The sequence below is a fragment of the Notothenia rossii genome (genome assembly GCF_949606895.1).
Source record: "Notothenia rossii genome assembly, chromosome: 3".
In the NCBI taxonomy this organism is placed as follows: domain Eukaryota; kingdom Metazoa; phylum Chordata; class Actinopteri; order Perciformes; family Nototheniidae; genus Notothenia; species Notothenia rossii.
The window spans coordinates 38,219,572-38,241,611 of record NC_136901.1 but is presented as its reverse complement, the minus strand read 5'-3'; the positions used below and the strand labels follow the sequence as shown (position 1 = coordinate 38,241,611).

Here is a 22,040-nt window from a genome sequence, read left to right as displayed (position 1 = left end):
AAAAAATAAATAAAATAAATGTTGACAAAAAAAAAAATTCTGACAAATTCCATTCCAAAATAACCCTTTTTTAAATGAATAAAACACAATATCACAAAGACTATACCCGCCAACACCTTGAATGCACCACACTGGAAGACTTTTTGATTTAGCAGCTGCTTTCCCCTGCATTACGATACAGCGACATTTGAGGGAAAAACATGAATTTAATGTTCATTGAGATGCAAACAAGTATCTGCAGGTACATTTTTTAAATAAGAGGCAAACAACAAGGTAAGGTTTGATCAAATATGCAAAAACAGCAGCTTGCTCATTTAATTTCCTGAAGGCCATACGATGCACTCAAGTTATCTATTATGTATCTAATGTGACCTCAACCTGAACTCGCCTTTCTATTATTAAATAAGGAGATAAATTAAATTAAAACACTGAGTCTGCAGGCCAAGTGTTTACTGCAGTTGGCTTTTAGTTTTGACTAATTATATCTAAATTATTTTTAAAAACTAAACTTAAAATATTGAGTGCTTCCTACCCTGGGAGCTGTTACATCACAGTGTAGCTGTTTCAGATCTTATGTAACTACTCTGAAGGCGTTAAAGCTTTTTAAAGATGGAGGGAAAACCAGTCAGAACACAGTTTGTATTATTGTTTGAAGTGAGCTCTTTTTTTGAGGCATGCTTCATTCCCAAAAAAAAACACAGCGTTGCCAGAACCTTCTGCAACATGGGAGCTAATTAGCGAATTAGCAAGCGTTATTGTTCTTTTTTTTTGTCATATCAATTTGAAGTAAACTTTTTGCTGCCTGTGTGAATGTAAAACAGGCTGTATGTCTCCCCAGATAAAGAAGGGGTTTAAAAGTTTATTTGGGAATCAATAGTGAGAACTTGTTTCCCAGCAATACCTTGTATTTCTGCTCTCCATTGTTGTGGTGTTGACCTTTGCATTGCTATGTGTGGCTGCTTGTAGCCAGAGATGGTAAAAGTACACACATCCTTTACCCAAGTAGAAGTACATATACTCGTGTTTAAAAATACTTCAATAGGCTTTGAAATATACTTAAGTAAAAAGTACCCATAACTAGCAGGTGTTTTAAAGAGTGCCTGACCTCCCTTTATATTAATAGAACAATAATGTCATTGTTAGCTAATGAATGTTTCCATGCTGAACAACGGCAACATGACAACGTTTTCATTGGTCCCTCTTCTTTAGAGAAGACCAGGAAATGATGGATACACGGATCATATTCAAATCAATAGGCACGCAATGACTCTAAATAATAATGATCACGCCACCAAACACACATTCAAACTAAAGGAACCAGCCTGTTTGGAAAATGTGAGGAGTAGAAAGTACAGGTATTTGTGTTCAACATGTAAGAAGTAGAAAGTACAGGTATTTGTGTTCAACATGTAAGAAGTAGAAAGTACAGGTATTTGGGTTCAACATGTAAGAAGTAGAAAGTACAGGTATTTGTGTTCAAAATATAAGAAGTAGAAAGTACAGGTATTTGTGTTCAAAATGTAAGAAGTAGAAGGTACAGGTATTTGTGTTCAAAGTGTAAGAAGTAGAAAGTACAGGTATTTGTGTTCAAAATATAAGAAGTAGAAAGTACAGGTATTTGTGTTCAAAATGTAAGAAGTAGAAGGTACAGGTATTTGTGTTAGAAATGTAAGAAGTAGAAGGTACAGGTATTTGTGTTAGAAATGTAAGAAGTAGAAGGTACAGGTATTTGAGTTCAACATGTAAGAAGTAGAAAGTACAGGTATTTGAGTTCAACATGTAAGAAGTAAAAGTAAAAAGTCGTCAGGAAAATAAGTAGTGGAGTAAAGTACTGATACCAGAAAAATGTACTTAAGTACAGTAACGAAGTATTTTTACTCCGCTACTTCCCACCTCTGCTTGTAACGGTGCTGTTTGGTGATAAAAGTGCAGGTCCAAGGTAGGTGCCCTGAGGGATCCCAGCTGGAAAGAGTTTCTCTGTTTCCTTCCACAATTATCTGAGGAAAGAGAGAAACGGAGCGATAGGGGAGGCAGGAGAGGGAATCAATGTGGAGTTCTTGTCGAAGTCAATACTAGTATAGAGTTTTCCGGCTGTATTGAGGCTCACATGAATGCACAAACCTCCCAAATTGGACCAATTCAACTTGTGTTTCCTTTACATAATGAGAAGGATATCATTTTCAAGTGAACATATCTCGGATGTCTATCTCCACCCACATTATTCAGTTATTATTTGTCCATCTCTTTGAATTGCTATGAAACTAATGAGATGTGAAAATGTACAATCATAATTTAAGTTAGTGTCCTTTTAAAGACAAACGTTACAGTGCCAAACGGTGTTCAACATGAACTGGTGTCTGGACTAATAAAGATTTAAAGAGACAGCTGAGGCGACGTGTGAGGGATGGATTGTTTCCGACTCCACCATTTCTTCCTTTGACTGTCAGGTGATTGTTGATTTAACAAGCACACGCATAACAGCACATTCAGCTCGAGTTAATGAAGTGACTATAAAAAAAACACTTTCACTAAACCAAATGAAGGCTTGGGGTTTGTCTTTGATAGATTAGTTTGTTGTGAGGAGGCTGTTTATCGATGCAAATGGATTCTTCCGAAGGGAGGAAAATTAGTTGTTAGTGTAAACAGGGGGAAGCGTACACCATTGAAACAACAAAAAAAGATTTATTTCACCCTGACAGCCAATCAAATCAATCAGCCAACCAGAACAATACCCAATGGCCAAAACCAATATCTTAAAGTCCAAACAATCTTATGCACATAGCTATCGACAGCTGTTACAGTATTTATTATGGAGGATACTGTTGTTAAGGTGGGACAAGGACAAGAGGATCAGTATGTGTTACCATCCCTTTATCTTTTGGTAAATGTAATGCTAAAAGTCATAGTAATTTAATGTGTTATTGTAATATATACACATGAAGCCTGAACACTGTTTGATAAAGAACCTAAATTGGCATTTTAACCAAATCTTGTTGGATTTGGGAGGTGTTGCAAAACTTGGATTTAGCTCATTGGCGAAACTCATGCCACAAAACATCTGGAGACTTATACAGTTTAACTACAGAGCTTTTTCTTTCTGTTTCAGACTAAGAAGCGCCTCAAATGCACGTGAATGCAACCGAAGACTAAAGGCAGCTCATCCAAGGGGGCTTGTTCCACATCGAGATCGAATCAGCATTTGGCAAGGGTAAGTAACCACACTTTCTCCTGTTGAGGTAGCATTAGGTTTAGTTGTAGAATAAGCTTTTTAAACTGTCTCAAAACACACACACACACACACACACACACACACACACACACACACACACACACACACACACACACACACACACACACACACACACACACACACACACACACACACACACACACACACACACACACACACACACACACACCTGCTCCCAGACAAATACACACAACCCATCTCCTGAGACACAAGGTTCATTCAGCACCAGCCAGGCATTAAACTCCCACATACAGTAAGGTCACGTCCACACACAATAACACACACAAGCACACACACAATATGCACAATACACTCCCCCTCTCATTTCCTAATGATCCCCCTCCAGCGGATGCTTGATTTCCCCTCTTCCTTCGTCTTTCTCCCCTCTGTCTCCTCTCCATTTCCAACTGCATCAGTGGTATCTATTAAGGTGGGTTGTCCAACACACACACACACACACACACACACACACACACACACACACACACACACACACACACACACACACACACACACACACACACACACACACACACACACACACACACACACACACACACACACACACACACACACACACACACACACACACACACACACTCTAACTTTCTGTCTCGTACTGAAAGTTGGCGCTGAAGACGTTGCGTTAATTAGCTCGTTGTTTGTGTTCCTGCCTCAGTCTTAGTTAGCAGAGCAGCGTCTGCTGATATTTGATAAGTGAAGTTCACTGCATTTTCCCAGGGCCAACTCGCTGACATTTGGTGTGAACTTGTCTGACACTCAAAAACAGACACACACACACACACACACACACACACACACACACACACACACACACACACACACACACACACACACACACACACACACACACACACACACACACACACACACACACACACACACACACACACACACACACACACACACACCTGCTCCCAGACAAATACACACAACCCATCTCCTGAGACACAAGGTTCATTCAGCACCAGCCAGGCATTAAACTCCCACATACAGTAAGGTCACGTCCACACACAATAACACACACAAGCACACACACAATATGCACAATACACTCCCCCTCTCATTTCCTAATGATCCCCCTCCAGCGGATGCTTGATTTCCCCTCTTCCTTCGTCTTTCTCCCCTCTGTCTCCTCTCCATTTCCAACTGCATCAGTGGTATCTATTAAGGTGGGTTGTCCAACACACACACACACACACACACACACACACACACACACACACACACACACACACACACACACACACACACACACACACACACACACACACACACACACTCTAACTTTCTGTCTCGTACTGAAAGTTGGCGCTGAAGACGTTGCGTTAATTAGCTCGTTGTTTGTGTTCCTGCCTCAGTCTTAGTTAGCAGAGCAGCGTCTGCTGATATTTGATAAGTGAAGTTCACTGCATTTTCCCAGGGCCAACTCGCTGACATTTGGTGTGAACTTGTCTGACACTCAAAAACAGACACACACACACACACACACACACACACACACACACACACACACACACACACACACACACACACACACACACACACACACACACACACACACACACACACCTGCTCCCAGACAAATACACACAACCCATCTCCTGAGACACAAGGTTCATTCAGCACCAGCCAGGCATTAAACTCCCACATACAGTAAGGTCACGTCCACACACAATAACACACACAAGAACACACACAATATGCACAATACACTCCCCCTCTCATTTCCTAATGATCCCCCTCCAGCGGATGCTTGATTTCCCCTCTTCCTTCGTCTTTCTCCCCTCTGTCTCCTCTCCATTTCCAACTGCATCAGTGGTATCTATTAAGGTGGGTTGTCCAACACACACACACACACACACACACACACACACACACACACACACACACACACACACACACACACACACACACACACACACACACACACACACACACACACACACACACACACACACACACACACACACACACACACACACACACACACACACACACACACACACACCATGAGTGTTATTCACTATATCTTTGATCCTAAAGCCAGAATCAATTTGTTGTGTCTGTGCAGCGGAGCTCCTAACTTAAATTACTTCTTCACTGTAGCTGACGGGGCAAAATGTGTGTGTTTGTGTGTGTGTGTGTGTGTGTGTGTGTGTGTTTGGTTGTGTGTGTTTGGATGTGTGTGTGTTTGGCTGTAGGGCAATAATGAAGTGTGAATCCATCTGATAAACAAAAGACTACGAGTCAGTAAACTTCCCCAAGGGAAACACAGTACTCTAACACAGATTGTGTATTTGTGAGTGTTTTGTTTAATTTCTTCTGTCTTTAAGCTATTTATTTATTTGAACACAATAGAACAGAAGTAGCTGAACTTGAAAAAACGTTTTTGATACTAGACCATGGTACATAAGAATACCATCCATCTGTAAAAAAGCCATCAAATCTCTCTTTATACAATAACGTGTTTATTTGGCTTTGCAATTATAATCCTAAATGGAGCGTTCACACAAGTCCTGTCTCCCCTCTAGAAATAAACAACAGCTTATAAACATAACCCAACGAAGCCGCCGTCTCAGAGGACAGTAATCTTATGTACAGCCATTTAGCAGCAGATGACTTACTGTATTTCTCCTAAGAGAACTACAATGCATTCACAGGGAAATAATGGACCTGTGTAAAGCTGCTTTTCGCAAAATAAAAGCCTTTTTCAAACTCTGTTAATGCTGCCACCAAAAGCACTTTAATGAAGCGATAGATAGGCCTTAATGGGGCATTATTATCATCGTCGTTCATATTTGTATTGTGTGCCTCTACTCTGACATGTACTTTAATGGCACACACACATTTCCCGGGAATACCAAATTCATGATCTCAGTATCCTCTATCATGGATATGGTCCTTATATCATATTAACAGTTGTATCTACAATCAAGGTCCATTCAAGGTTGTTTTCTTTCTAACACATATTATTAATGTGATGAATGTCATTTTGCTACTTCCAGTGATTAGATCCCGTCTCACTAAGGACCCTTTTGGGATCTATATGCATACTTGCCAACCTTGAGACCTCAGAAATCGGGAGCATTTCAAAATCACCGCGATGGGTGGGGGGGCGTGTGCTAGTGGATCGCCGGAGCTGTATTAGATTAACATTAAAATGCTTATTGTAGTTGTAAGTGCACTGTAGTACCATCCTTGGTGGAGCATATGTGTGGGCTGGACCTGTACTTTACAGGAAAGGAGGGTTGGCAAGTATGTCTGTACAGTATGACTCACAATTGCCGTTGAGAGATGGGTTTATGGGACGTACGATTTACCTTTAGCAGCTTTATGGGTTCATGTGCTCATAGTCCTGTTAACATGGATGTACTTTACCCCTCAGGGGGTTGGAGGACCACTTAAACTGGAATCAATTGCAAAACGACAGGAAAGGTTAAGAGGAAGACTTGGGAAACGGTAATTTCCTTTCCTCAACACATCGTTGAAGTGGATAGGGAAAACTCCAGAGTGCTTGTTATATCTGTTCCCTCGAATATCCGTCTTTATATGTGGAGTATGTTTCGTTGTGTTCAAAATGACCTTCTTTATGATTTTTTTTTTTTAACTTAGCTTACTATATTTAGTAGAAGCAGAGGAACAGTGTTCACTGCATTTCACCTCATATTATCTCACTCTATCAAAGCATCAGTCCTTGGTTGTCATTCACAATTGACCACTTCACGTCCATGTTGCCAGGTAACAAGACCTTTTTCTTTAGTTTTGTGTATGGTAACTTTTCCATTTTGATTCACGTATCAAGGAAGTTATATTTGTCCTGCCTGGGCTGTAACTTCATCTGTGCCAAAGCTTCACGGTCATCAAGACGTTTAATTATGTTGTACAGCACTTAAGATAGTTATTTTCTATAAATTGTGGGTTCTCGTTTTAGGGGCTGTATTTAATACAGAGGTTATGACTGGGCTATAAGCAGGGGTACAAATAACTTTCTCAGTGAAGTACTCAGAGTCAGTGTTTGGCACTCCAACTTCTGGCTCCACTCAAAGTTATTTGATGAAGCCCTCTGCATCGCGAACGTCAACGGGGGTGCTAGTGGAGTACTTCAGGGAAGTCGACGGGGGGGGGGGGGCTGGTGAAGTACTTCGTGACCACAGAGCGTGAACGTTGTGATCAGCTGTTTTAGCGCAGTTCTCCAGTGAAGGGGGGGAGTCTCCCCCCGCAGCCGGTTGGCATAGTTTTGGCACAATTCCGTTGTACAGACCAGAGTTCCCGTTAGAATATTTTTTTGCCGGTCATCATGTCCGTTAAAGTTTCAATCTTCCGGACAAAATGAGAAAAGAGCCGGTCAAAGGTCTTCTTTGTTATTTATTTAGCTTTAAAACAAATTGATATGATTCGATATTAAACAAACTAATTATAGTAGATTAACTACATTATTCAAAAGTGAACAGTAACTTATAATAACACAGGAATAATAAACGGAGCGCTCTCTCCCTCTCCTGACAGCCCGTCAGTATTATGCAGCTCGCGGATCAGTAATGAGTGACCCGACAGTAAAAATAAACATATCTATAACTAGTTACGGTAGTTTGAGAGGTCATCAAAATAGCTACCTGTGATATTCTAACCTGAAGTGTGTGTTTTGTTCCGCTCACCGCTGCATGTGATCATGCAGAGCTGCGTGTCGACTCGTCAGCAGCAGCTGATCTCTCTCTCCCGTCAGATTAGACTTCACTCGCATTTATGTCCATATCGATCAAATTCAGCTAGTTCAAGCTAATGATATGACTACCTGCTTATTAAAAGACACCTAAACAATAAGCGTCGCTATGCAACCGGGTGAGGCCGCAAAGTATAGCGCAGCGTTATGCATTTGTTTACATGCCCACCGGAACCCCGAGGCATTACCAACAGATCAACGCACAATCAACCCATACAGGAACATCTCTTTCTCCACATTAAGTGTTAGACATTAGAATGGACTCTTCTTGTCTGTCAAATAAGTGGCGCAAGTTGCGCAACTGATGCGGTATTGCGCTAAACGGAAATGATTTCGAACAGACACTTTGACCGGAGAGATTTAGATTTGCCGGTCTTCAGCATATTTTACCGGTCGTAGTCCGGTAATTACCGGCTAACGGGAACTCTGGTACAGACCGACGTTAACAGCAGCCCTGTCTGTGCACACGGAGACCGACTCTGTCGTCCGGTGATCTAACCGCCTTCACAAGTACGTCGGTACGCAAATGCGCTTTGTGACACAAGTGACGGTACGCATTTCAGATTGTTGCAGCGCATGCGCACCTGCGTACCTGTTATGTGCACCCCTGGCTATAAGACCACACATCTCGTTTATGTATTTTTGGAGCAAGAATGCAGGCTTAGTATAAGTTATAATAGTTTTCCAGCAGTTTGCTTACAACATCTGAGGACCACAACCTGATACACAACTGCAATGAATTAACACATTTTCAAACATAACTTTGTGGTAGCTTTATTTAGACACAATGTGAGGCAAAGGTAAAGCAAATAGAGTGATGCAGTGATGACGGAAGTTAGCATTGCAAGTGTTCCCTCAGTAAAAAGCAATGTGAAGAACATAAGATCTGTGGCCGACACACATTTATCATACTGACACGTTTTGCTCGGCAGGATAATCTCCACATATTAACACCACTCTTATAATAGTTCACGTAAATGCAATCTTCAGAAGTAAAAAGCTAGAATAAGGAACTACATGACAATCACATGACTTCATGTCACCACCGCTAAGCTAAGGGCGGCTAATGTTTTGCTTGATGGCGTTTGGTCGTCTCATTAACTCAATTGATACTAACCTTCAAAGCTTCAAACATTCACCTGTTGGGTATCTAATCACGTATTTAAAACAAGACGTTAAATCTTGTAACCACAGAGCTTATTTCTGTATATAATCAAGAACTGATTCAAAAATGAATTTACTTAAAGTAAGGAATCCCGAAAGTGCGGAAAAGCCGAGTAAAGGACTAATTCCTGCACCACTCTATTTAAGTGTCTCTTCTGTCTCACTCATTTTCTCTGCACTGTTGATTCATGGTGACAGGTGCATTATGACGATATCCATGGTGCTGACTTGTTTGATTTGATTCAATATATTACAGGTCTCAGATATATACAGAACATGTCTCTGATTGGCCGAAACACCAAACAGATCATTGCAGCATTACCCATAATCCCCTCTGTTTCAGCCCTGTTTCCAAAGTGCTGATTCTCTGTCTGTTACTTTAGATGAAAATAAGGAGCCCCTCACCACGCCCCTCTGAGAGACATTTGGTTAAAAATAACTCAATGGTGCTCTAGGAGGATATTCAAGTGATAAGGGGGGGGGGGGGGGGGGGGGGGTTACCTTGGTTGCTGATTGGCTAATGGTTACACAAGACAAAACATTGTGATGACATCATAAAGTGGCCAAAATCTGATCAGCTCATTTTCAGACAGGTTTTTATAGAAATGGATCAGGACAAAAAGAGAGAGAATCTTTGTTCCTGACACTTTCAGAGTCTCTTTCCACAGAGGGGACACATGTTGATGTAGAAGAGACATGAAGAAGAGGGGACACATGTTGATGTAGAAGAGACAGGAAGAAGAGGGGACACATGTTGATGTAGAAGAGACATGAAGAAGAGGGGACACATGTTGATGTAGAAGAGACATGAAGAAGAGGGGACACATGTTGATGTAGAAGAGACATGAAGAAGAGGGGACACATGTTGATGTAGAAGAGACATGAAGAAGAGGGGACACATGTTGATGTAGAACAGACATGAAGAAGAGGGGACACATGTTGATGTAGAAGAGACATGAAGAAGAGGGGACACATGTTGATGTAGAAGAGACATGAAGAAGAGGGGACACATGGTGATGTTAAGAGACATAAAGAAGAGGGGACACATGTTGATGTAGAAGAGACATGAAGAAGAGGGGACACATGGTGATGTTAAGAGACATAAAGAAGAGGGGACACATGTTGATGTAGAAGAGACATGAAGAAGAGGGGACACATGTTGATGTAGAAGAGACGTGAAGAAGAGGGGACACATGTTGATGTAGAAGAGACAGGAAGAAGAGGGGACACATGTTGATGTAGAAGAGACATGAAGAAGAGGGGACACATGGTGATGTTAAGAGACATAAAGAAGAGGGGACACATGTTAATGTAGAAGAGACATGAAGAAGAGGGGACACATGTTGATGTAGAACAGACATGAAGAAGAGGGGACACATGTTGATGTTAAGAGACATGAAGAAGAGGGGACATATGTTGATGTAGAAGAGACATGAAGAAGAGGGGACACATGTTGATGTAGAAGAGACATGAAGAAGAGGGGACACATGTTGATGTAGAACAGACATGAAGAAGAGGGGACAAATGGTGATGTTAAGAGACATAAAGAAGAGGGGACACATGTTGATGTAGAAGAGACATGAAGAAGAGGGGACACATGTTGATGTAGAAGAGACGTGAAGAAGAGGGGACACATGTTGATGTAGAAGAGACAGGAAGAAGAGGGGACACATGTTGATGTAGAAAAGACATGAAGAAGAGGGGACACATGGTGATGTTAAGAGACATAAAGAAGAGGGGACACATGTTAATGTAGAAGAGACATGAAGAAGAGGGGACACATGTTGATGTAGAACAGACATGAAGAAGAGGGGACACATGTTGATGTTAAGAGACATGAAGAAGAGGGGACACATGTTGATGTAGAAGAGACATGAAGAAGAGGGGACACATGTTGATGTAGAAGAGACATGAAGAAGAGGGGACACATGTTGATGTAGAAGAGACATGAAGAAGAGGGGACACATGGTGATGTTAAGAGACATAAAGAAGAGGGGACACATGTTAATGTAGAAGAGACATGAAGAAGAGGGGACACATGTTGATGTAGAACAGACATGAAGAAGAGGGGACACATGTTGATGTTAAGAGACATGAAGAAGAGGGGACACATGTTGATGTAGAAGAGACATGAAGAAGAGGGGACACATGTTGATGTAGAACAGACATGAAGAAGAGGGGACACATGTTGATGTTAAGAGACATGAAGAAGAGGGGACACATGTTGATGTAGAAGAGACATGAAGAAGAGGGGACACATGTTGATGTAGAAGAGACATGAAGAAGAGGGGACACGTGTTGATGTAGAACAGACATGAAGAAGAGGGGACACATGTTGATGTAGAAGAGACATGAAGAAGAGGGGACACATGTTGATGTAGAAGAGACATGAAGAAGAGGGGACACATGGTGATGTTAAGAGACATAAAGAAGAGGGGACACATGTTGATGTAGAAGAGACATGAAGAAGAGGGGACACATGGTGATGTTAAGAGACATAAAGAAGAGGGGACACATGTTGATGTAGAAGAGACATGAAGAAGAGGGGACACATGTTGATGTAGAAGAGACGTGAAGAAGAGGGGACACATGTTGATGTAGAAGAGACAGGAAGAAGAGGGGACACATGTTGATGTAGAAGAGACATGAAGAAGAGGGGACACATGTTGATGTAGAACAGACATGAAGAAGAGGGGACACATGTTGATGTTAAGAGACATGAAGAAGAGGGGACACATGTTGATGTAGAAGAGACATGAAGAAGAGGGGACACATGTTGATGTAGAAGAGACATGAAGAAGAGGGGACACATGTTGATGTAGAAGAGACATGAAGAAGAGGGGACACATGTTGATGTAGAAGAGACATGAAGAAGAGGGGACACATGTTGATGAAGAAGAGACATGAAGAAGAGGGGACACATGGTGATGTAGAAGAGACATGAAGAAGTGGATGTTGCATAATAGGTGACCTTTAAAGAGCGAGGAAGAATCAAACAACTGTGGGTATTATGACAGTCCCTAAGACGCTGTCCGCTGACACATTTCTACCCATGGTGATAATATACTTAACATGACAGGTCTATCACCTCACCAAGAAGCAATCCTTTATCCACCTGGTGCTGACAAACACTTTGTGACAGCTGTATTTCTCTGCAGCGATATAAAGGTTACTGGCAGTTTTCTCTCCAGTGCCCAGTTGAAGGAAGGAAGGAATAATAATAATGTACTTTATTTTTCTCCTTGGGGAATTTCTTTCTGTTTCTAGTTTTGTCAGATATCAAATGTTGAGAGATGATGTGTAGCTCACCCGGGGCAGTTTGGTTCCTTTGATGCGAGTTTGGTAAATAGTTTGACTTCCCAACTGAACAACGCCTTCAAGGCAACACATCTTCATATGTATTGTTGCCATGACGCTGGACGCAGTGCTGGAACAGGTGGAATTCTCTGCAGTGCTATCCCTTCTTCATTTTTTTATGATGTTTCCAATCAAGCAATTTACCACTTTTTGAGTTTCTACCTGAATTTCCAGCCTTGTTGTCGTACAAAAACACGTTGTCATGGTTTGAATGTCTAAGTAAAGATAACAGAGCAAGTCAATATTTGCGGCTTTTCCACCAAAAACCATCCATCTTCACCTGATATGGCTACGCCCAGACTCCACTCCTTCATTTCAGCGAAGGGGAACATTACTCATTCCTGACAGGGGGGCAGACCGTGTTGCATGCTCTGATTTTAAAATATTTCTGCTCCTAATGAAGTGTTTCGCTTAAATCGGGGCAATCAAGTGTTCATTAGCAGCTCCCATAGCCACAACAATCACCCCGCGAGGGCTTCTGATTGCCGGAAATGCGACGGGTATGGGCTTTTTAATTTAGGGGCACACATTTGACGAAAAATCAACACGCTAACGAACCAAAATGTGATCTCTACTTTCAGGCTGAGGGAAACACATGCGTTCTGATATAGTTGAGAAGCTTTGTGTAAAGTCAAACAGAGCCTAAGGCTTTAATAAATATAAAATAAAAAACAGATTACAAGTAGTCGAATATTAATAGATATGGATACATAGAATAACAAAATATCTCAACTTTATTCAGAATTTAAATCGTAAACACTACAAATATGTTTCATTTAAAGACAAACCACCAATTAATAGGATAGACAACAGGTGTAATGATCGCAGGCAGTCCTGCCTCCTCTGGCCAGCTGGGTGTAATCACCCTAATTACAGAGCCCAGTGCTGCATCCTCAAGAAGGGTTTAAATAGGAGCTGTGTGGGGGAGGCACTTCTACCGAGTCAGGACAGGCAGCCGGTTTTTCACCTGCATAAAGTGAGTGCATAAAGTGAACTTGCCAATCAAAATCAAAAGTATTGAAAAGAAGCTTTGTCACTGGAGTGAAATCCTGTTCCCAAAGTCCGGTAGACGCCTCATCCCTTTCAAGTGGGGAATACACACCAAAAGCCCAGGAAACTTGACAGTGAAAAACCGGGAGACCAGGAACTGGAAGAACTCCTGAGACGCTGAACTACAACTCAAGCAGACACCTGAGACCTGATCATCCAAGGTTCCTCGTTCTTGGATCATACCACTCCCCAGGCAAACGGCAGAATGCTCAAAAGAGGGGAAATCATGGCGGATCAAGCGAGAGGAAAGGCTGTGGAGCAACTAAAGGTGGAGAGGACGACGGCAAAGCGGTTAGCCTCTCGACTGGCCAACACCATAATCAGGACTTATAAGGACATGTCTGAAGAAGAACTCAGAGACAGTTTCAAGAAATTCACTAAAGAAGTTGAAACTTTGACACTTTGAGAGATGATTCTATGTATTTAAGCGCAATTTCAGGTTAAAATGGTCCCCAGATTTGTTGTATGATTAGAGAGGGACTTATAATATGTGCCTTTTGAGCAAAATACCAAAACGTCCTCATAAGGAACTGAAGCATTACATTACATGTCACTTGTTAGACGCTTTTATCCAAAGCGACTCAATACTCAATACTGTGGGCAATCCTCACAGGAGCAGTGTGGGGTGAAGTGTCTCAGGGACACAACGACATGCTGACTGCAGTGGGGTTTGAACCTGTGACCAACGTTCAACGCACTGTACCACACGCCTCCATGAAGCAGGATGAATAAGACTGCAAGTTGATGGAATAAAAGAGAAACAACATGTTACTATTAAAGAGAACCCACAATAGCAGCTCACACCTTCATGTTGTTTATAGTAAACATCAACATCATAGCTTTCTGAATGCACACAGCGTAATAGCTCGCCTCCGGGCTGTCTATCAAACTCCGTCTGACTCCGTAATGACATGCTAATAAGCCGCTAACGACAGAGAAAGAAGCTAACAAGCTTTGCAATTAAAATGACCGAAGATTCTTCCCCTCCTCTCCACTTATCGTTTTTTTATATTGGAGGCTGGCAGAAGAAGAAAGTGTAATTTAGGAAGTGCGAGAGGGGAAGACGTCTTTTTTTGTTGTGTATGGTTTTGTGAGTGGAGGGCTGTGGAGTCTCTCGATGACTCTCTACACACCCGCACACACACACAGCCACCCAAACACCCACTCACATGCAGAAAAGCTTCACACCTTAATCCAAATCATGCAGAGTGGGAGCGATGAGGACAGAAAGAGAGGGACGAGATGTAGTGGGATAAAGAGGTTTAGCATTCCCCCGTCATCTGCATAACTTATCGAACGCATCTCCGCTAATGACCGTCTAATCGATGGGACACATCCGTTCAACGCCTCGTTAGAGCTGGACATAAAGCCCTCGTGGTGTACCTCTGTATCAGGGAGTTATGTTTTGTCACTGCTGTGGATTCAGACACAAAAGCAGCCAAGGCCGCTCGGCAGTGAAGGCAGCACGAAGCACGGAGAGACCTTTGTGTGCTCGGCTCTTTGAGAACGCTGCAATGTCTGTATAAGGCAACGACTCCCTTCTCCTCTCTCTCTCAGTGTGTGTCCTTCAAAGGAAGACACACTGCAGCTGTGCTCCATTGTCTCATCTCTCACGACTAAAACTAAAATCTTACAGGTTTGTTTTGTTTGTTGAGCTTTGGCTTCACATCACTCAGAGAGGAACAGCTGTCAGGCAGAGAAACAAACTCTCCGCTCTTCATCTGCAGCGCTGACAAAGTTGTAACGGGAGAATTAAATTCATGAGCGTTCACAACCTAATCTGTTTTTATTCTAAACTTCTGTCCGAGCAGATACATATTTCCCATATTATGTGTTGTGTTTACCATGTGGAGGATCTTTGTATCTTCACATCTACAGCAGTGTAGCGGCCAAAATCATATAGAAATAAAACAGATAATTAACTTAAAATAATACAGCCGCTGAGGCACTAGTTAGTGGATCTTACGCAGGGCAACGATCCAGGTCCAGACAAGATTCTCCATTTGTGTAGTTTATTCCGATGACAAAGTATAACGAACAGGTTTCCTATATCCCTTTTCCTTAAGCCTTTCCTATGGCTTTCCTTTTGATGGCTTGAAACACCCTGTTAAAAAACCGTTTGCCTACTAGTGCTCTGGCTCCCACCACCCACCTGTCACCACCCATATATACAATTACACCAGGTGCTCTAATCACCCAGTGCCCAAAACATGCCTTCAAAATAAAAGCATAGAAACTACTTTAACTTATGAAGCTAACTAAGAATACATATAAATAAATGATAATAATAATAATAATAATAAACAGCAAAAAATAAATGTTAAACTATTAAATAATATAAAGAGATATATATAGCTCCAACAAGCAGGATCCTCATTACTTCACCTGTATATGCCACCGTGTCTTTACTAAACTCCCACAAGCAAGTGGTCTAAAAACCAAAAAACACAGTTCCCAAATCTCATTTTAAATGGATGGATGGATGGGTTGAACTACTACGAGTCTCACACCCAGACCGCTTACTTATTTTAACAACAAAAAATGTACTTAAGTTACTTAAAGGTCCCATGACATGGCCCTTTCTACTCATCATAATTCCATTGTTGAGGTCTACGAGAACAGATTTATATTGTTCCAAACTCACATTGGTTTCTCATCCAGCATCTCTGTATAGTATGTGTATTCACTCTCTGTCCTAAACGGCTTGTTGGAGCTCCTGCCCCCCCCCCCCCCTCTCTATGAGCCCACTGTGCTCTGATTGGTCAGCTCGCCCACTCTGTTCTGATGAGTCCACCACCGTCACAGCGGAACATCAGGCGTTAGCAACCAGAAAATGACACCAGTAATGCTGCGTGGGGTCTGGGTGCCGTGTTGGCGGGACGTTGCTCGGCTCGCTACTGTGAGGAGGGGGCAGTGTGAGCTCTATTACTGGTGTTGTTTCCTGGTGGCTGCGTGGGGTCTGCGAGACAGCGAGACATCACAAAACTCAGCCTGAACTCAGCCTGAGCACCATGGACGGCGGGAAGGGGGGGTGCTGAGGGGGCTGCAGCACCCCCATCTGCGAGGCTCCACTAGCACCCGCACCCCCAAACGCGGCACACCTAGAGTGTAAGCGTGCCACAATTTCGCCGCTGAGAGAGTGTGTGTGTGTGAGGAGCTCCACGGATTGGCCAATTTGGGTATGGGCACGTCACTGTACCCAGGAAGAAAAAGAGAACTCTCCAACGAGGCGTTCTGGGGCAGCATAGATTCTTTTTTTTTTCTGTGGTAGAGTTTTACTCGCTACAGGGTGTACTTTGAGGGTTTGTGACTGCAGACCGTTTACATGCAGAAAAAGCTACATAACACACAAGGGGACGGGTAATAACCGGAAAAGCATGAAATGGGACCTTTAACATACTTTAAATAACATACCTAACCTCCTGTATCTCACAAGTTTAAATGACAAAACTTGCCAACCTTACTTAACGTATGCAACAAACTCTACTTAGCCATGACATTTTACAAAGTAATTTTATTTCAATAAAAAACTTTAGCCTGGTATTTTAAATTGGCATTGCAATCCGACAGATGGGTTGTATTTATAACGTAGACAAATATACAGTTTTGTTGTAAGGGAAGGGTTGTAATTAATGGCACATATGTAACATACTAAACGTACGTAGCTGGCTTAAGTAACGCAACCAATTTGAACCCAAAACAAGATAATTAACTGAACTGAAACAAAAGTGTTCCGAATATTAGTTAAAACTGCGACTGAAATCCAAGAGAAAATCCCTTGAAACATAATCAAGTATGTATTTTTATTTGAATGAGATTGTACTTTTTAGCAGAACAGATTGAAGGAACGTATTAAATATAAGAAGGAACGTCACAAACGGTACGTCAGAGAACATTTCTTACTCTTCTCTCTACTTGTTCTTTTTTTAGCAGCAAGGTCACAAAGTTATTTATCTCCGCTCTCCTCCTCCTCTCATTTCGTCTCATCCACTCCCTCCTGACGTGAATGGTGATGGGACACAATAAAACTTTACACGTCACTGCAGCCTTCAAGTGCGTCGTCAATGTGTTTGTTTGAGTGAGTGAGTGTGGATTGAAGGTGAAGGCTCCGGTAAAGTCGCCACTGCCCTTTAGATTGGAGATTGTCGGGAGACAGGGTTTTGGGATCAAGCTAAATGTAATCTGTAAGCCTGACTAATCACACTCAGGACATGCATGTGGAGTTAGTTCAAGCAAAGCCCAAAGGCGAGAGAAACAGGAGGAGGAATGAGAGTGGGACCATATTCACAGCTCACTTTAGATCAGTGTCTGATACTCAAAGGGCAACGCAGAGAAGTGATGGAAAAGATAGTTTGCCAGTGACTGAAAAGGTTGTAAAGATAACGCTGTGAGTTGGAAACATACGGTATGAAGATTTTAAACATGTAACCTTTCTATCTATGTCTATCTGAATACGTGGTTAACGTTGTGATATGGCGATACTTTACACACTGAAGAAAATAACGTAATGCTGTATGATAGGAGGAAGACCCTCATTAACATAAATGACTCTCCACATTGTGAGATTTGCGCATGTTTGACTGTTCTGTCCATCTACATACCGGTACGTTTTCGAAATAGAGATATTTTGTTATGTTGAGGCATCAAAACAACTTGGTTTCATTTAGGAAAAGATACTGTTTGTTAGAAAAACGTATCTTAAAGTGGACCTATCATGCTATATTTGAATAATGTAGTGTAGGACCATACCTATATGAGGCATATTTATACTTTTTATTTTTCAAAATACCAAACCGATCATGCATTTTAGCCATTCCTCATTTCGCTCAATTTAACACTGTCTTTGCATGGGCTGATTCTGTGAGAACAGCACCATCTACAGGCCTGGCATATGTACTACAGCGTCTCCAGCGCTTTCGAACGGCAATATCCGTGGCTGTCTCCTCCTGATTGGTGGAGTTGGCCCAATAGCCGTAGCGCCACTTCTGTGACGTCATAGAAGTGTTCAAATCTGGATCAGTCTGTATCAGATCCGTTGCAGCCCCTTTTTTAGAGATTTGGGTATGGAGGAAAATAGAGAGGGTTGTGTTTTCTGACACTTGGTGAGTTCCCTGGAACTCCGGGGACACATATTCATGTATACTGTAAAAGACGTACAAAAGTGCATTTTGCTTGATAGGTCACCTTTAAATCCACGTTATTTCTTTGGTTTCACACAGGTCATGACGTCCAGACTCATTTGTTAGAGAGCCTGTGTTTACTCGACCCATCCATACACACCGTCTTCCTCTGTAGACGGAAGATATCACTCTTGATTTTACGTTACCACACGTTCCCCTTTGCTACATATCCAATAGAGTTCAACAACTAGATACTGATCAAAAAGGAGCTGTTTGCACGGACTAGATGACATTTTGTCTGTGAGGGATGGCTTGTTAACGCTACTCTGTATGAAGCAGACCTTCTCATATTGTTCTACTTTTCAAACGTATTCATCCTCTTGGAACGTGTGTCCAAGAGGATGAATACGTTTGTAAAGTCTTCTCTACAGCTGGCCTGATTGTGAATCGCCTCCGCGCCCGCCTCTCCCCTGAGTAGACATGCTCATATTCTTAAACAACAATGAGTAGGCTATTGAATAGCCGCATTCTGTGCATAGGCCCTACTATAGGTTATTGATCTCTGTTGTAATAGTGTTACGTTACCCTAACCCGTTATGTTGTTCGTGTTTGATCCCTCTTTCATTTAAAAACCAAGTTATGTTTTAAGCATGAAAGCTGTAGGCCTATCGCTGTCAACTGTTCAAACTGTGATCCCCAGTTCAATACATTTGACAAATTCAACTTGGTCTCTATACTTATTTGAACATGTATTTATTTTTGTTTTTCAGTACAGTGGGATATGTACATTTCGGTTGATCGGTTAACCGTTTTTTTGGGGGTCGAATATTCGAATATACATTTGCTTTCAAATTCCCATCCCTAGTGTAGAGTATAATCAGTGAAGAAGTAGAAAGAACAAATCCCCCCACATTCTCCACCTGTTGAATTGTTTCACATTCCTTATTAAATTCTCCTTGGATTTGGCAGCTACAACCTTGACTTGTCCATTATCAACGTAGCTAGAAAGAGGACGACGTAAGTCCTTCGAATGAACAAAGCCTCAAGGCATTGGTTATTGTTCTACAGCGTTTGAATGACTTCCAGCATTCCTCCAAGTGATGTTTATTGGGATGTACAAAGAAATTCATTCCGGCCACATTTTGTTGGCTCGACTGCTTTCATCTCACTTTCCTGAAACAGCTGTATATCATCGATAACAGTCCACACAAATAGTTATTTTGTAGCTTAGTATGTGGACATGTCATTTTTCACACTAATGCTTTAATCCATGAACTTGATAAATAATTATATATATTGAAGTGTGTAAAGCTGAGGATGAATTATTGTGTGTAGGAAAATTAGCCAAACTTAAACAATGCTGATGCTAATGTGTATATATAGATGGGACCAGAAGGAGGTCAGAAAGGCAGCTGCTCTGACAGGAGGAAGACCCTAATCAGCGTTGATGGATGCCTCGGAAACTCCGTAATGAATGTTTTTATTACTCAGTGGTAACTCTCGGTGGCTGCAGACATGTTGTAGTAATTGAATTTGATGGTATTGCGTGTGTGTGTGTGTGTGTGTGTGTGTGTGTGTGTGTGTGTGTGTGTTTGTGTGTGTGTGTGTGTGTGTGTGTGTGTGTGTGTGTGTGTGTGTGTGTGTGTGTGTGTGTGTGTGTGTGTGTGTGTGTGTGTGTGTGTGTGTGTGTGTGTGTGTGTGTGTGTGTGTGTGTGTGTGTGTGTGTGTGTGTGTGTGCGTGCGTGCGAGAGAGAGAGGCAGCAATTTTTCCCCGTTCATGTTTGACACCCATGAATCATTTGCATTCTTTAATTACATTTGCAGTTTATCTATCCGTGGTATTTGTGTGTGTGTGTGTGTGTGTGTGTGTGTGTGTGTGTGTGTGTGTGTGTGTGTGTGTGTGTGTGTGTGTGTGTGTGTGTGTGTGTGTGTGTGTGTGTGTGTGTGTGTGTGTGTGTGTGTGTGTGTGTGTGTGTGTGTGTGTGTGTGTGTGTGTGTGTGTGTGTGTGTGTGTGTGTGTGTGTGTCTGTGTGTGGGAGTATGTGTGTGTGTGTCTGTGTGTGGGAGTATTTGTGTGTGAATCACTGATGCGTATTCTGTTTAATTTGGTCAGATAGCTTCTCGGTTTCACAGATAATGCCTTTCTCTTTTTATTTCGAAGTTTATTCAGTTATGAACTCGCACAAAAACATGTCCTCTGGTGAAATATGTTTCCTTTGTTTTGCAGCTTCTGAAAGCAAATTATCTTTTATGGTGGAGACAAACATCTTAAAATGCATGCAGTCGTTCTTCCCCTCAGGATAGAGAAGAGAAAGACTTTGAACATTTTATTTCTATTTGTTTGTGTTGTTTCAGATTTTTTTTTAAATACATATATAATAAAATAAGCACAGCAGTTTGTGAGCTAATTGAGATAAAACGTATACAATTAAACACATTAAACATACAGTAAATCCAAATTAGCAGACCACATTTATCCATTTTCCTCTGGATAACTGGTACAGTTATGTTTTCTTTGCCTTTTTAGTCTGAGAATATTAGCTATTAGAGCAGCTGTTAAAGTATCAGCTTCTACTGGAGTACATCCCTGGCATAAAACTGATGTCAAATTAAGACCGTAAGCCAATATGGATCATAAATACTCAAGCAAATAAATGAACATTTTCACCCCCTCTGTAATTGTTACCAGGATAGCCCTAATGTCACCAAAAGCACACTGGTGTTAGTTATACTTATCTAGTTTAAAGGTGGGGTAGGTAAGTTTGAGAAACCGGCTCGAGATACACTTTTTGTTATATTGCATGGAATGCTCTGAACATCCCGATAGAAATGAATATCTGAAGTGCTTTGACAAAAAATCCATAAAGAAATATCATCTGTGGAAGCCGTGGTGCTGTAAAAAGCACGACCAATCATCTGAGCCGGCCCGGCTAAAATAACTGGATGGCCTACCTGCCTGTCAGCTTTCCATCTGTGCACAAACTTATCTCGTGCCCTCATTGGTCATGTGCGCGTTCGTGTGTGTTGGAGGAGGGACTCTGTAAGGAAGTGGCAGATTTCTTCGGGCTGTGTATTTTCAAATTCTAGCGCACTCGAGCTGGTTTCTGCAAAAGCATTTGACTATGGTCCTACTGGGTGAAAAGATTAGTGTCCTAACCTCACATAAATCACACTGGTGTTAGTTGTTCTACTTTAATCTAAGTAAGCAAAAGCATTTTACTCAAAGCCTACGAGGTACAAATATAAAGGGGGGCTTCTAAATCTAAAAATCTCACCAAAATCTCGCTGGTGTTTGTTTTTCCACACACACACACACACACACACACACACACACACACACACACACACACACACA

The 22,040-nt window shown here is 41.8% G+C and overlaps 1 protein-coding gene across 2 annotated transcripts in view; it reads left to right on the top strand.

The window, feature by feature from the left end:
* The window catches only part of htr2cl1 (5-hydroxytryptamine (serotonin) receptor 2C, G protein-coupled-like 1), a 181,408-nt gene that overhangs the window by 79,223 nt on the left and 80,145 nt on the right, over positions 1 to 22,040 (top strand). For both annotated transcript variants that reach the window (XM_079668476.1, XM_079668475.1), the window contains exon 2: positions 3,107 to 3,208. The gene's annotated coding sequence lies outside the window, so the exon portion shown is untranslated. The remainder of the gene's footprint in view (positions 1 to 3,106; positions 3,209 to 22,040) is intronic.